The sequence below is a fragment of the Acomys minous genome (assembly GCF_964271855.1).
Source record: "Acomys minous genome assembly, chromosome: 14".
Taxonomy (NCBI): domain Eukaryota; kingdom Metazoa; phylum Chordata; class Mammalia; order Rodentia; family Muridae; genus Acomys; species Acomys minous.
The window spans coordinates 55,472,427-55,485,797 of NC_140496.1; the positions used below are offsets into that span (position 1 = coordinate 55,472,427).

A 13,371-nucleotide genomic window follows, 5' to 3' on the forward strand; every position below is an offset into this window, starting at 1 on the left:
AAAGCCACCTGACTATGGCTCAGCTCTCCTCAGAACGGTATGTACCAAGTCAGCCTCCCAGCGTGTGATCGGATTATCGGCTATCTCACAGGATAGGGTGGGCTCGTTTCCAGCGTTTCACCTGCCCCCATCCATCCTGTGCTCTCCCCAGGGCTGATACAACTTTACTTTTTCCCTGCAATTGACTTGTTTAGATGAGATGAGACTAGCCAAAGCAGAAGAAAATGCCCAGAACAAAAGCACTGGGGAGGGACCACACAGGTGGAAACTTATTTTCTTTCGCTATCACAGTATAGCCTCAGTCGCCTGTGAAGGAGTCTAGCGCCTGTTGTGAGTGCCATTTTATTTTAGCCCCTTACAGGCAAAGGGGAAGAAAAACTAACTTCTCAGAAAGCACAGACATCTCTTGAATTCTTGTTGTAGATGGAAGAGCTTCTTGTGAGCCTGTGCTTCCTGGATTTCAGTCTCGGCTTGACCGCTAATAGTCTGTGTTACATAAAGTGAGGACTTGATTGCCCCAAGGCATGGTGGGAGAGAAAGGTTGTACTGTTGATACAAGGGAGAGCCCAGCCAGAGACATCAGGAAGAGTCTAGAGCAGGGAAAGGAAGTAACAGACCAACCCTGGCCAGTACACTGAAGCAGGCCATGAGACGAGAGAGAAAGAGAGAGAGAGAGAGAGAGAGAGAGAGAGAGAGACAGACAGACAGACAGACAGACAGACAGAGACACACAGACAGAGACAGAGAGACACAGACAGAGACAGAGAGACACAGATAGAGACAGACAGAGAGAGACAGAGACAGAGAGAGACAGAGAGAGAGAGAGAGAATGAGAGAGGAGGAGGAGAGAGAGAGCAGAGAGGAAAGAGGGCTAAGACAAGAGAAGAGCTAAGGTACACGGGAACCAGGAGCTGGGGGGAACTGAGGCCCAGCAGCTGGAGATGTTTAGGGCAGGGGCTGGGGTGAGAGGAGCTGAGAGGGGCCACAGGTACTGAGGAAACCTGGAGGCCAGCATGCGCTTTGCTTTGCTAATAGGCACCTCAATCTGCCGTTTGTCCCTGACTTTCTTCTGAATCTGACATGTGTGACATCAGGCAAACTGCCACCCTGGACCTTGATCTCCTTCACTTGTTATGCAGAAGCTGAAAGCTCAGCATGTGGCAACTCTTGCTACTAATTTTATAGGAAAGCAAAGTGGAGGGGCCCTCTGGGTTCTCTCTAGCTCTAACCCGAGCTTCTGTGTTCTTCCTCTTTTGTCTTTCCGGCTAGTCAAGAACACCAAGGCAGTGTCTTAGCCCTCTTCCTCCTGCCCAGACAAGATGCTGATCAGCAAAACCTCATTTCCTGTTCATGACAAAGCTCACACCTGGGCACCACTGAATCTCCCAGAACCATATTAAACACACCCAGCTCTCCCCATTTGGTTTTTACAAACAAATAAATCCACCCAGTAGGAAAAACTGCTTCTGGCAATGCAGGCTCACAAACCCCAGGCTTTTTCCCTTAGTAACTGTGCTAATTATAACTCCTGCTACCTGGTAACAAGCCTGGCTCCCTAGCATTGGCTGAAGCCAGCCCAGCCTTGCTGGTTCAGCCTATCCTAAGAAGCCAACAGGGGCTGAGTGAGGGAGAGAGGGAAACCTCCCGCTAGGTGCCCAGCCTCACAGACCTCCAGCTGCCAATCCTGGTCCAGCCCAGGGAGTTACACAGTCAAGCCAGCTCAGAAACAGTGGCTTAACCTGGCTCGGAATCTTAGTCCTACCCTTTGTCTCCTCCCTGTCAGTCAGGAACTCCTATAGCTATTTTATCTCCTGAACAGAGGGTGGTCTTCTCTGAGCCCCGCACCCTCACCTCACTGAGCCCCTCAGTTTTGTATGCGGGTTTTCATCCCATGGAATCAGACTTCCCCACCCACAGGAGTGATCTAGCATGTTCTCTGAGTTTACAATCCATCACTGGCTCCTATAAAAAGGCACGAGAAACACTGTGCTCTAGATGCACTTCAGTCCCATCCTATGCCTGGTACTTAAATCCAGCAACACCGAACAACCTGCGATTCTGTCCAGGCACCCAGAGATTCATCTACCTCTAGGCTTTTGTTTGTGACAAACCCTCTTCCTTGCACGCCACCCTTGTTGACTGACTAACAACGCTTATTCCTTTTTGGAGTTCAGGGGTCAACTCCTCAAAGACTCCTGTGTGGGTTTCTCCTCCGACTGCTCTATTCACCTGGGGTAGCAACGCCTCATCTGAATTCCGTTACACTCTGTCCACTTCTTGGTTATTGCTTCCCACCCAGTTCCCCGCCCCCCCCCCCCCCCCGCCCCTCTCTCTCTGATGGTTCACTCATCCTCAAAGGCCCAGTTCCCAACTTAGTACTGGGAATATAGTAGTCGCCTTATAAAGGCTTACTGAAGAGGAGATGGAGAAATCTAAAGATCCCCTGGATCTGTCCTCTGCTTGCCTTTCCAGTGTCACCTTCACGCCACCACAAGCCCTGCATGCCTCACATTCCAGCAACACAGGCCGACTGGAAGTGTGCCAGGTACATGGTGTTCTTTCAGGCCGCTGCCATCGTGCTTTGCCTCTTTGGTCCACAATGCCTTTCCCTGTTCCTTCATGAGTTACAGACAGCTGTGAGCCACCAGGTAGACCCTTGGGGATCAAACCAGGCTCTTCTGCTTTTAACTACTGAGCCATCTCCCCAGCCCCAACATCTGAATCCTCCACTTACTTTTTCCTGACTGCAGAACTTTGGCCAAGTCCTGTGAGTCTGGGTCTCCTAACTTATCCTGTCCCCTTCCCCAGAGGTAAACATGCTGCAATGGACTAGTAACTAAACGGAAACAGCCATTGCTGTCATGTGCACTGTAGTCACAGCACCGTGGACACATGCTAGGGAGGGCCTACTTTCTCCTCACCTAAACTGACTGCTGCGGCTGCCACTACCAAAGCGGATGCTTTTCTTCATATAGTTAGCAGAGTTGACAATACTTTTCTTTCCTGTTTTTTGTATGTATGTAATGAATGCTGTGTAGCTGCACATGTGTATGTAGATAAGCATATGTTACGTGTGAATGCTTGTAGAGGCCAGAAGATGTTTTCTTTATGCACTTTTTACCTTATTCTTTGAGATAGGGTTTCTCATTGAACCTGAGCTCACAAATTTGCCTAGGGTTGGCTAGCTAGCAAATGCCCTAGTCTCTGCCTCCTTGGTGCTAGGTGTACGCTGTGATGCTCAGCGCCTTCTTTTTGTTTGCTTGCTTGCTTGGGTTTGTTTTGTGTGTGTGTGTGTGTGTGTGTGTGTGTGTGTGTGTGTGTGTGTGTGTGTGTATGTGTGTGTTTGTGTTTGTAATAGAGTTTCTCTGTTTAGGCCAGTTCGTCTGGGAACTGCTCTGTAGACCAGGCTGGCCTTGAACTCAGAGACCTGCCTGCCTCTGCCTCCTGAGTACAGAGATATAAAGTGTGTGCCATCATGCCCAGGCTTTGTTTGTTGCCACCATGCTCAGCTGTTGTTCGTTGTCACAAGATTATTGGGGACTGAAGTCAGGTCCGGAAGTTTGCATAGCAAGTACTTCACTGACTGAGCAATCTCCCCAGACTCTCTTATTCTTTTCTCTTAAGGACTTGTTTGATTATTCTTAACTTTTGGAAAATGTTTCAGTTACAAACACTTTAAGATTTGTTTATGACAGGAAATATGTACAATTAAAATTTTAATAAGAAAAATATGTGATAGGAAAGAGACAAAAGGTAATAGTAGCTAAACTATTTAGTGAGGTGTGTGTGTGTGTGTGTGTGTGTGTGTGTGTGTGTGTGTGTGTGTGTGAGGATATGGAAGTCAGAGGTTGACACTGACTTCTTCAATCCTTTTTCAGCTTATTTTTTGAGACAAGGTGTCTCCCTGAACCTGGAGTTCATTAACTGGTCTGGACTGGCTTTCCAGCAAGCCTGAAGGATCTCCCTGTCTCTGCCTTCTCAACACTGGGATTATAGGCATGTGCCCCAGTCAAGCTACGTATAAACAGTTCCCTGTTTCTGCACATGCTCTATGTGCTGACTGCCACCCTCAGCTTCCCCAGGCTCCTGAAGGCATGCTCATCCATCCTCCTACGGGGAGACACAGTGGAAGAAGGTGGGGAATATTCATCAAACCCAAATGTTTGTTAAATATTTGTCACTAGGATATGTCTCCATGACATTAGGATGTACACACACACACACACACACACACACACACACACACAGAGAGAGAGAGAGAGAGAGAGAGAGAGACAGAGACAGAGACAGAGACAGAGAGAGAACAAATGTTCAAAGAAAAAGTTGAAACCAATGTACACTGTAAAATGGTTCATCTGTATGAAAATGGTATTAATTCCTGTAAAATTACACACAGAATTACCATGTACTCCTACAATTCTTGTCTGGGTATGGAAACCCAACTCAAGCAGACATTTACCAACTTGTGATGGCAGAAAGCTTATCTGCAATAGCCAAGTGGTGGAGGTAGTAGGTCTGGAGAGACACAGACTAACATGTGACAAACTGGTATTTAGCCTAAAACACAAGGACATCTAACACAAGCTGTAATGGAAGAACCCGGGGCAGTATGAGAAGCCAGTCACAGCAGGACAAGTGTGTTATTGCGTGTATACGAGAAGTGGGAGGGCACAGAGACTGAAAGCAGAGCGAAGATGGCCGAGAGCCCAGGGAACCGGAAGCTGGTGTCTCATAAAGACAGTTTCACTTGGTCTGCAGACGGGGGAGTGATGCTCACACACAGTGTGAGTGCACAAAACCGCCCTCTTCAAGTTAGCTGCAAAGATGAATTCTGTTACATATTTTATGATTATACATTTCGTGTGTGTGTGTGTGTGTGTGTGTGTGTGAGTGTGTGGTGGGTGTGTGAATGAGTGTGTATGTGAGTGTGTGGTACGTGTGTATGTGTGTGTGAGTGTGTTATGCGTGTATGTGTTTGGTGCGTGTGGTAAGTGTGGTGTGTGTGAATGTGTGAGTATGCAGTGTGTGTGTGTGTGTTTGGTGCATGTGATAAGTGTGGTATGTGTGAGTGTGTATGAGTGTATGAATGAGAGAGAGAGAGAGAGAGAGAGAGAGAGAGAGAGAGAGAGAGATTAGAAACCAGAGATGAATATTAGGAATCTTCCTGTATTGGTGCTCAACATAGTTTTTCAGAGGTCTCCCACTGCACCTGAAATGCACTAGTTGGGCTAGACTGGCCAGTGAATGCTGAGCATCTGCCTAACTCCATCAGTTTTTGTTGTGTTGCCCCCACATACCTCTGCATCCCCCCCCACACACTACTGACACTGCCTTCCACCACCTCTACCCCCAGCATCGGAGCTACAAACACGAGCCTTCTCAGAATCTTTTACTGATCACTGGGAAGCAAATCTCAAACTAAATTCTGGAGCCCCCTCTAATTCAAATAGAATTCAAGCCAGGCGGTGGTTGCGCACACCTTTAACCCTAGTACTCAGGAGGCAGAGGCAGGTGGATCATTGTGAGTTCGAGGCCAGCCTGGTCTACAAAGCAAGTCCAGGACAGCCAAGGCTACACAGAGAAACCCTGTCTCAAAAAAACAAAAACAAGAACAAAAAAAGAAAGAAAAAAAGAAAAAGAAAGAAAGAAACTCAAAATCAAATAGAATTCAAATCATTTTACTTACCCCTTTGATAATAGTTACATAATTTACACTTCTTGTCTGACCTTATTCTTCCTAATAGCTGTGCACATCCAGATTTGCACAGCAACAGCCAAGGGGTGGCACTGTTGAAAGAATAGCTATTTTAAATTCTAGCTCAAATGCTCACTTCATTACTCGTGTTCCTTCGGGTACTATACATGCATTCCTGCACTGAGTCACATATCTCTTGACTACCATACACTGTTTACTGTGTCAGCTGCTAGTGGAGAAAGGCATTAACGAATGAAGAAGAAGAGAAAGAAGAGGGAGAAGGAGAAGGAGGGGGAAGAGGAAGAGGAGAAAGGGGAGGAGGAGGAGGAAGAGGAGGAAGGAGAGGAGGAGGAGGAAGAAAGCCTACTGCAGATGTGTGCACAGGTCTCCCGTAGCAATGAGAATGATAAAACACACCACGGAAAGGCCCTACCAAGTGCACTGAGCTGGATTGAATCTTAAACAAACTCAGCCTTTCTTACTTAATCTCCTTGAAGGAATGTTTGTATGTGGGGGATCAGGGTAGGTTTCCGGCAACTGCAATACATGAAGTAGATTCTATTATTTGTAGGCAATCCAGTCAAACAGGAAAAATGGGGCCAAATTCACTCCTAAAGGAAAAGAAACTGATTTAAAACAAGAAATGATCCAGAGAAAATGGCTTTAGTATAATTTTTTAAAAAAGAATTATTTATTTATTATGTATACAGTGTGTGTATGCCTACACGAAAAGAGGGTGTCAGAGCTCATTATAGATGGTTGTGAGCCACCATGTGGTTGCTGGGAATTGAACTCAGGACCTCTGGAAGAGCAGCCAATGCTCTTAACCTCTGAGCCATCTCTCCAGCTGCAGAAAATGGCTTTAGTCAGTTGACTATCATTGGCTCAGTCAGTCTTACCCCAAACCTACAGGACATGGTCCACTACCTCATCTACCTCCGCTCAGAGAAATGACAGCACAGCCATGCATTGCTTAAGGTGTCATTAAGCCTCTTTGCAACTATGAAAGCAACATAGGACAGATGGTGCAGCCCCCTACGCTCTAGGGCTACTGTGTAATGAATGCGCTGCCATACTGAATACCACAAGCAACTAATGCACAGCAGCATTGGCGAATCGCAACACCCAAGCAGAAAATATAGTTCAAAGGTAGGCAATACTAGATTTGTATAGACTTTGGCTGTCAATGGAGCTTGAGGGGCTGGAAGGTGTGTGTGGTCAGTGGGTGACAGGTAAGTGACTGGGAAGGCCTGTCGCACCTTCAACATTACTGTGGACTTTATAAACATTGTAGACTTGGGCTGTGCTGAATTTACCTTTAATTCTTTTCATTATTAATTAGCCTTAGCTTACTGTAACTTCATTACTTTATGTACTTTTAATTTGTTTTATTTTGGCTCTTTTGTGATAACAAGTCAAAATATAAACATACTATATGGTTGTACAAAAAATATTTTAATATCCTTAGCCTAAAAGCTAAGGATATACAATTTTCTATTTTAATTTTTAAAGTTTTTATTTTCTATCTTAACCTTTTTTTCTTTTTAAACTTTTCTCTTTAACAAACAAACACTAAGACAAAAGCCTACTTTAACCCAGGCCTACCAGGTCAGCATCATCTACATCAATGTGCCCCACCCCCAACCCCTCCCACCCTGTCCATCCTGCCCTTCTGGAATATTCTGGGGCAGTAGCACTAATGAAACCACCTGCCATCTCTGATGATAAATGACTTTTGACATGCTCCTGCAGGACCTGCCTGGGGCTGCTCTTAAATTAACCTTTCCATTCTGATAAGTAAAAGGAGATTACTTTAAACCCCTGGTGAAAATTATAGTAGCCAGGCATGGTGACCCACACTTTCAATTCCAGCAGTCAGAGGCAGTGCCAGGTGAAGGTGGATCTCTGTGAGTTCGAGGTCAAACCGTTCTACACAGAGACTACCAGTTCAAGGCCAGACTGATCAACATAGCTGAGTTCTAGAACAGCCTGGGATACCCTGAGAAACCCTGTCTCAAAAAACAAGACTTTTTTTACATATTTAAATAAGTAAGAATTAATGATAAATAAAAATAATGTATTCATTATAAATATTATAATAATATTTATTAATTATTATTAATAAATTACTACTACCACTATTACTATTATTACTACAGTACACTTAACACACAAACGGGAAATGGATGTTCTATATTTGCCCACGTTAGCTCAGGCAGTGAGTGACAGAACCAAGGCTCCATGGCAGGAGTGCCACACTCACCGTTTAGTGTCATTGTGATAGCAGGAGAAGGACAATTTGGTGGGCGATGAAGCCACAGGGTTGTTCAAAGTGTGCTACGTACAAGCCTTAAAGATTGCCTGGGAACAGGATCGTCTGCTCTCAAAGATAAGAAAACTGGGCTAGCAAGATGGCTCAGCCAGTACAGGTGCTGGTCACTAAGCCTGGCAGCCTGAGTTCAATCTTTCAGACCCATACGGTGGGAGAAGAGGACTGACTCCTGCAAGCTACACACACACACACACACACACACACACACACACACACACACACACACACACGCATGCACACATGCACACACATACACACACATGCATGCACGCATGCACACACATACACACATGTGCACACACACATAGGAATGCATGCACACATGCACACACATACACACATGCATGCACGCATGCACACACATACACACATGTGCACACACACATACACACATGCATGCACACATGCACACACATACACACATGCATGCACGCATGCACACACATACACACATGTGCACACACACACATACACACGTACACACACAATTGCTACTTTAAAACTTTAAAGGCAAGAAAACTAAAGAGGATGAGATCTCAACTCAGGCAGCTGACGGCTTATAAAGGAATGAGACAAAGCTCTCTACTTCTGTCTAAAGGTCAAATTCACTTTCGCCTTCCAGCATTATTGGTACTTTCATTTTGGAAGAATGTGTCTTGAGAAATAGAAGTACAGCTGGAGAGATGGATGGCTCGTTGGTTCAGAGCACATGCTGGTCTTTCAGAGGACCCAAGTTTGGTTCTCACCACGCAGGTTCAGCAGTTCACAGCCACTTGTGACTCCAGCTGCAGGCGGATCTAATACAGGACCAGCACTAATGTGATATGTGTGTGTGTGTGAGATAAAAATAAAAGTATGAAACCATAACCAATTAAGTTAGATTCTCTGTAAAGAAAGTGAAAGTTTTACAGGTAATTCCTTAAAGAAAACTGTTGATTATGAATCGTGTGGACTTCGGACCCAGAAGTTGTACACTGACCCTCTCTGATTTAGGATGACAACGTTGCATTTCTCTTCAACTTTCTACTCTTGGGCTCAGCCTTGTCACATTTTAAATTCCATTTTTAAAATGCAACCTTGAGCCATTTGAAAAGCACAGAAGTCTAGGCAAGAAAATAGTCATCACAGGGCCAAAGACTGGCCGGCGTTTTTCAGCGTGCTGCTTGGAGTCTGTGTGTTAATTACACAGCAGCAGATCTCACACACCCCAGGCTTGGGCACATTTCTAGTGGCTGCACATTCAAGTAGGAAGAGAAGGTCCAGGATTAGGTAGGAAAAACAAGCAGGTCAGCCATGACGCTACCCAGAAATTACGTACACAGCAGCTGCTGTCCAGCAATGCTATGAAGTCTGTCCTGCAAGAGTCGCCATACCCAGCTGTGGACCACCTGCAGTGTTATCTCTCTTTCCTTTGATCCACTGTTGGGAGATATATGCCTTAGCGGTTACTCCTTAGCTTGATTTGTATAGTCAATGATATCCCACCCCATTTGCCTGCAGCTGAACCTGCAATTACTATTTGATACCACGAGGGGGCAGTGGTCCCTAACTACATAGGTGTATGTTCTTGTTTATCTGTGCTAAGGGTAAATACATACATGAAATTAAATTATTAATATTTGCAAAATCCAAAGCTTCAAGGACACTTAATATTCAACACATAGTAGCTAGTTTCAAAGAACCAGTTGTTGTTTTTTAAAATATTTTATTTAAATTTCTAATTTATGTGCGTTGGTGTTAGGGTGTCAGATCTTAGAGTTACAGACAGTTGTGAGTTGCCATGTGGTTGCTGGGGATTGAACCCTGGTCCTTTGGAAGAGCAGGCGGTGCTCTTAACCACTGAGCCATCTCTCCAGCCCAGTTGTTGTTGTTGTTGTTTTATGTGTAACTCAATACTCTAATAAATGTATGTCTGGTATGATTTTCTCAGTTTTTAAAAAGGCCTAGAGGAGAGGAACTCCAGAGTGCTTTTTAAATTTGCTTTTAACTTGATAATTTTAGGTTTCAGTATAACTCTGGATTTTACAACTCCTCTTATGGAAAAGAACATTTCATGTAGCTTCCTTCCCAATAAAGCATTTATCCACTTCAGCCTCTCCTTCCTGTCTGTCTCTCAATCAATTCAACTCTGTCTTTAAGCCAACTGACCACCTAAGGAAGACTTGCCACTTCAAAAGAAGCACAGACCCTCTCCCTGTCCTGTTCCCCCCATTTCCTGGAAGTTGCCATGGTGGGATGTTTAGATATCTCACACCAAGACAGTCATTTTTTCCTCTTAAGTTTCAAAATCTAAAAATAATAAATAAATAAATATCCACAATAGGCTTGTAGTACATATGTTCAAACACATTGGTTTTCTTTAAAGAATTACTTGTACAATGCTGAAATTTTTGCAGGGAATCTAACTTAACTGTCTGTAGTTAGAAATAAAGTTTTATTCTTAAAGAAATGTTTGTCCAACATGAGAGAAAACTCAAAGTATAGTAACAGATGTCCTCAGAACTGGTTGCCTTACTGTGCATGTAATTCCCGCTGTGTGGGGCTGGGCATGTAACCCCCACTATGGGTGCCAGGCATGTAACCCCCACTGTGCAGTGCTGGGCATGTAACCCCCACTATGTGGTGCTGGGCATGTAACCCCCACTATGTGGTGCTGGGCATGTAACCCCCACTATGGGGTGCTGGGCATGTAACCTCCACTGTGTGGTGCTGGGCATGTAACCCCCGCTGTGCGGTGCCGGGCATGTAACCCCCACTGTGCAGTGCTGGGCATGTAACCCCCACTATGGGGTGCTGGGCATGTAACCCCCACTATGGGGTGCTGGGCATGTAACCTCCACTGTGTGGTGCTGGGCAGGTAACCCCCACTATGGGGTGCTGGGCAAGTAACCCCCGCTGTGCTGTCCTGGGCATGTAACCCCCGCTGTGTGGTGCCGGGCATGTAACCCCCGCTGTGCTGTCCTGGGCATGTAACCCCCGCTGTGTGGGGCTGGGTATGTAACCCCCGCTGTGCTGTCCTGGGCATGTAACCCCCGCTGTGTGGTGCCGGGCATGTAACCCCCGCTGTGCTGTCCTGGGCAGGTAACCCCCGCTGTGCGGTGCTGGGCATGTAACCCCCGCTGTGCGGTGCTGGATACGTAACCCCCGCTGTGTGGGGCCGGGCACGTAAGCCCCGCTGTGTGGTCCTCGGCATGTAACCCCTGCTGTGTGGTGCTGGGCATGTAACCCCTGCTGTGTGGTGCTGGGCATGTAACTCCTGCTGAGTCTTCCCCAGTGATTAATCTTCCCAGCCTTGAGGAACCACGATGTAATTAGCAAGCGTGCACATAAGACTTGCCATTACGGTCATGTTATAAAGAGCCAAATCTCTATTTCATGTTTAAAACACCACAGTAGCTACTAGCAAGTACATAACCATTACCCTCTCCCTTAAGTATGATGCTATTAAATTACAAAGTAGTTGGTGGAAATTGTATTTCATCTTCATGGCTGTTATTTATTCATATAACAAATGCATCTCAGTGCCTGAAGCGTTATTCTGAATGCCAGCTCTGAAGAGGCTGGAACAGGTTTGGAGGAGTTAAAAGGCTTGTCTAGTGGGGATTGGGTGGGGGGTTGGGGTAGGGTAGGGGGGATGGGGTCGGGGGTAGGTGAGGGGGGTGCATGGAATGGAGTTGGGGGTGGGGGGTTAGGGGGGCTTGGGGAAGGCTCCTGATGCACTGTTCCCTGAATCTCTGGTTCTTCTATCAAAATAGAACTTTCCTGGTTTCTGTCTATACCTCATCACTACACACTGGGATAGATCCACCCCCCACCCCCACCCCCCACCACCCCCACCCCATCTCCCCAGCCCCCACCCCCGTCCGTGATGCTAATCATTAAAATGGCAAGCTTGGGGGCCAGAGAGATGGCTCAGTGGTTAAGAGCACTGGCTGTTCTTCTAGAGGACGAAGAGTTTATTTCCCAGCACCAATATGGCGGCTCACAACTGTCTGTAACTCCAGTTCCAGAGGCTCTGACACTCACACAGATACACATGCAGGCAAATCATCAGTGCATATGAAATGAAAATGGGTATTTTTTTAAAAATGAAAAGTCAGGTGCCTGGGCATCTACATTCCTAGCACTCAATGGGTCGAAGCCATACAATCACATGTTTAAGCCAGCCAGGATACACAGTGAGCTCTCACCTCAACATGTTCTACCTTTCAAATAAAAAGAAAATTTAAGTCGGGCATGGTGGCCCGCGCCTTTAATCCCAGCACTCAGGGAGGCAAAGGCAGGTGGATCTCTGTGAGTTCAAGGCCAGTCTGGTCTACATAGTGAGTCCAGGACAGCCAGGGCTACACAGAGAAACCCTGTGTCACAAAACAAAACAAACAACAACAACGATGACAACAGGGTCTCACATGAGCCGGCTGGCTTCAGATTCTCGATATAGGGTTAGCTTGAACTCCATGTCCTTCTGAGTCCACCTCCAGAGCACTAAGGTTGCTGGTATGCACCACTATGGCCAGGTTATGTGCTGCTGTGGCTCAACCCCAGGGCTACACAAGCACGGTGAGCTGTCTTCCTAGCCCTTAACCTAGCCTTTAGGGCAGTATGTCTCATCCTGTGGGATCCTGCACGTCAAATATTTACATTATGATTCATAACAGTGACAAAAGTATAATTATGAAGGAACAACAAAATACTCTCATGGTTGGGGTCACCAGACCACGAGGAATTGTATTAGAGGGTCGCAGAGTCAGGAAGGTTGAGAGCCGCTGCTGTGACTTCCCCCCAGACCTTGTGGCAGCTGCCATAATTTACTTAATTACAGGTCCCCATCCCACCCAGAGCATTTCCCGAAGCATCGTTTCTCCTTAGCCAATACATGGCAGAGAATGGGGCCAACTGATTCAAACAGTAGTCACCTGGCTGTGGGGAAAAGAAAACCTTTTCCCTCCCGTGATCCAGCAGTTGCCCCTTCTGCCTTGCTTTGGGGACACTTCCTGCTGCTACACAGTGAAGAAGTTTGTCCGCTCTCCCAGTCCCAGGCCCCCACAGCTGTGCATCCTCCTCATCTGTGTCATCAAGTCCCCTGGACCTCTGGCAGCTTCCTAGGAGACAAGCTAGCTCACTCACTCGGTCACTCACGCACTCTCCAGAGATGGAGAAGATGAAGATGAGCCTGGGAGAGGCATCGGGAGAGTAAGAAGAAAACATGGACATTCAGAAAAGGGCAGACGGTTTCCCAGATTTGCCAGTCTATAGTAACTGAACTGACCAAATCATCATGTAGGTCTCAGCCAGCAGCTTTCTCAGATCCAAAAGCTAGCTGGTGGCATCTAAACCTTCCCAG

The 13,371-nt window shown here is 46.3% G+C and overlaps 1 protein-coding gene across 4 annotated transcripts in view; it reads right to left on the reverse strand.

The window, feature by feature from the left end:
- PDE4DIP (phosphodiesterase 4D interacting protein) overlaps positions 1-13,371 on the reverse strand; it is a 204,117-nt gene that overhangs the window by 116,678 nt on the left and 74,068 nt on the right. The gene's annotated exons all lie outside the window — the stretch shown is intronic.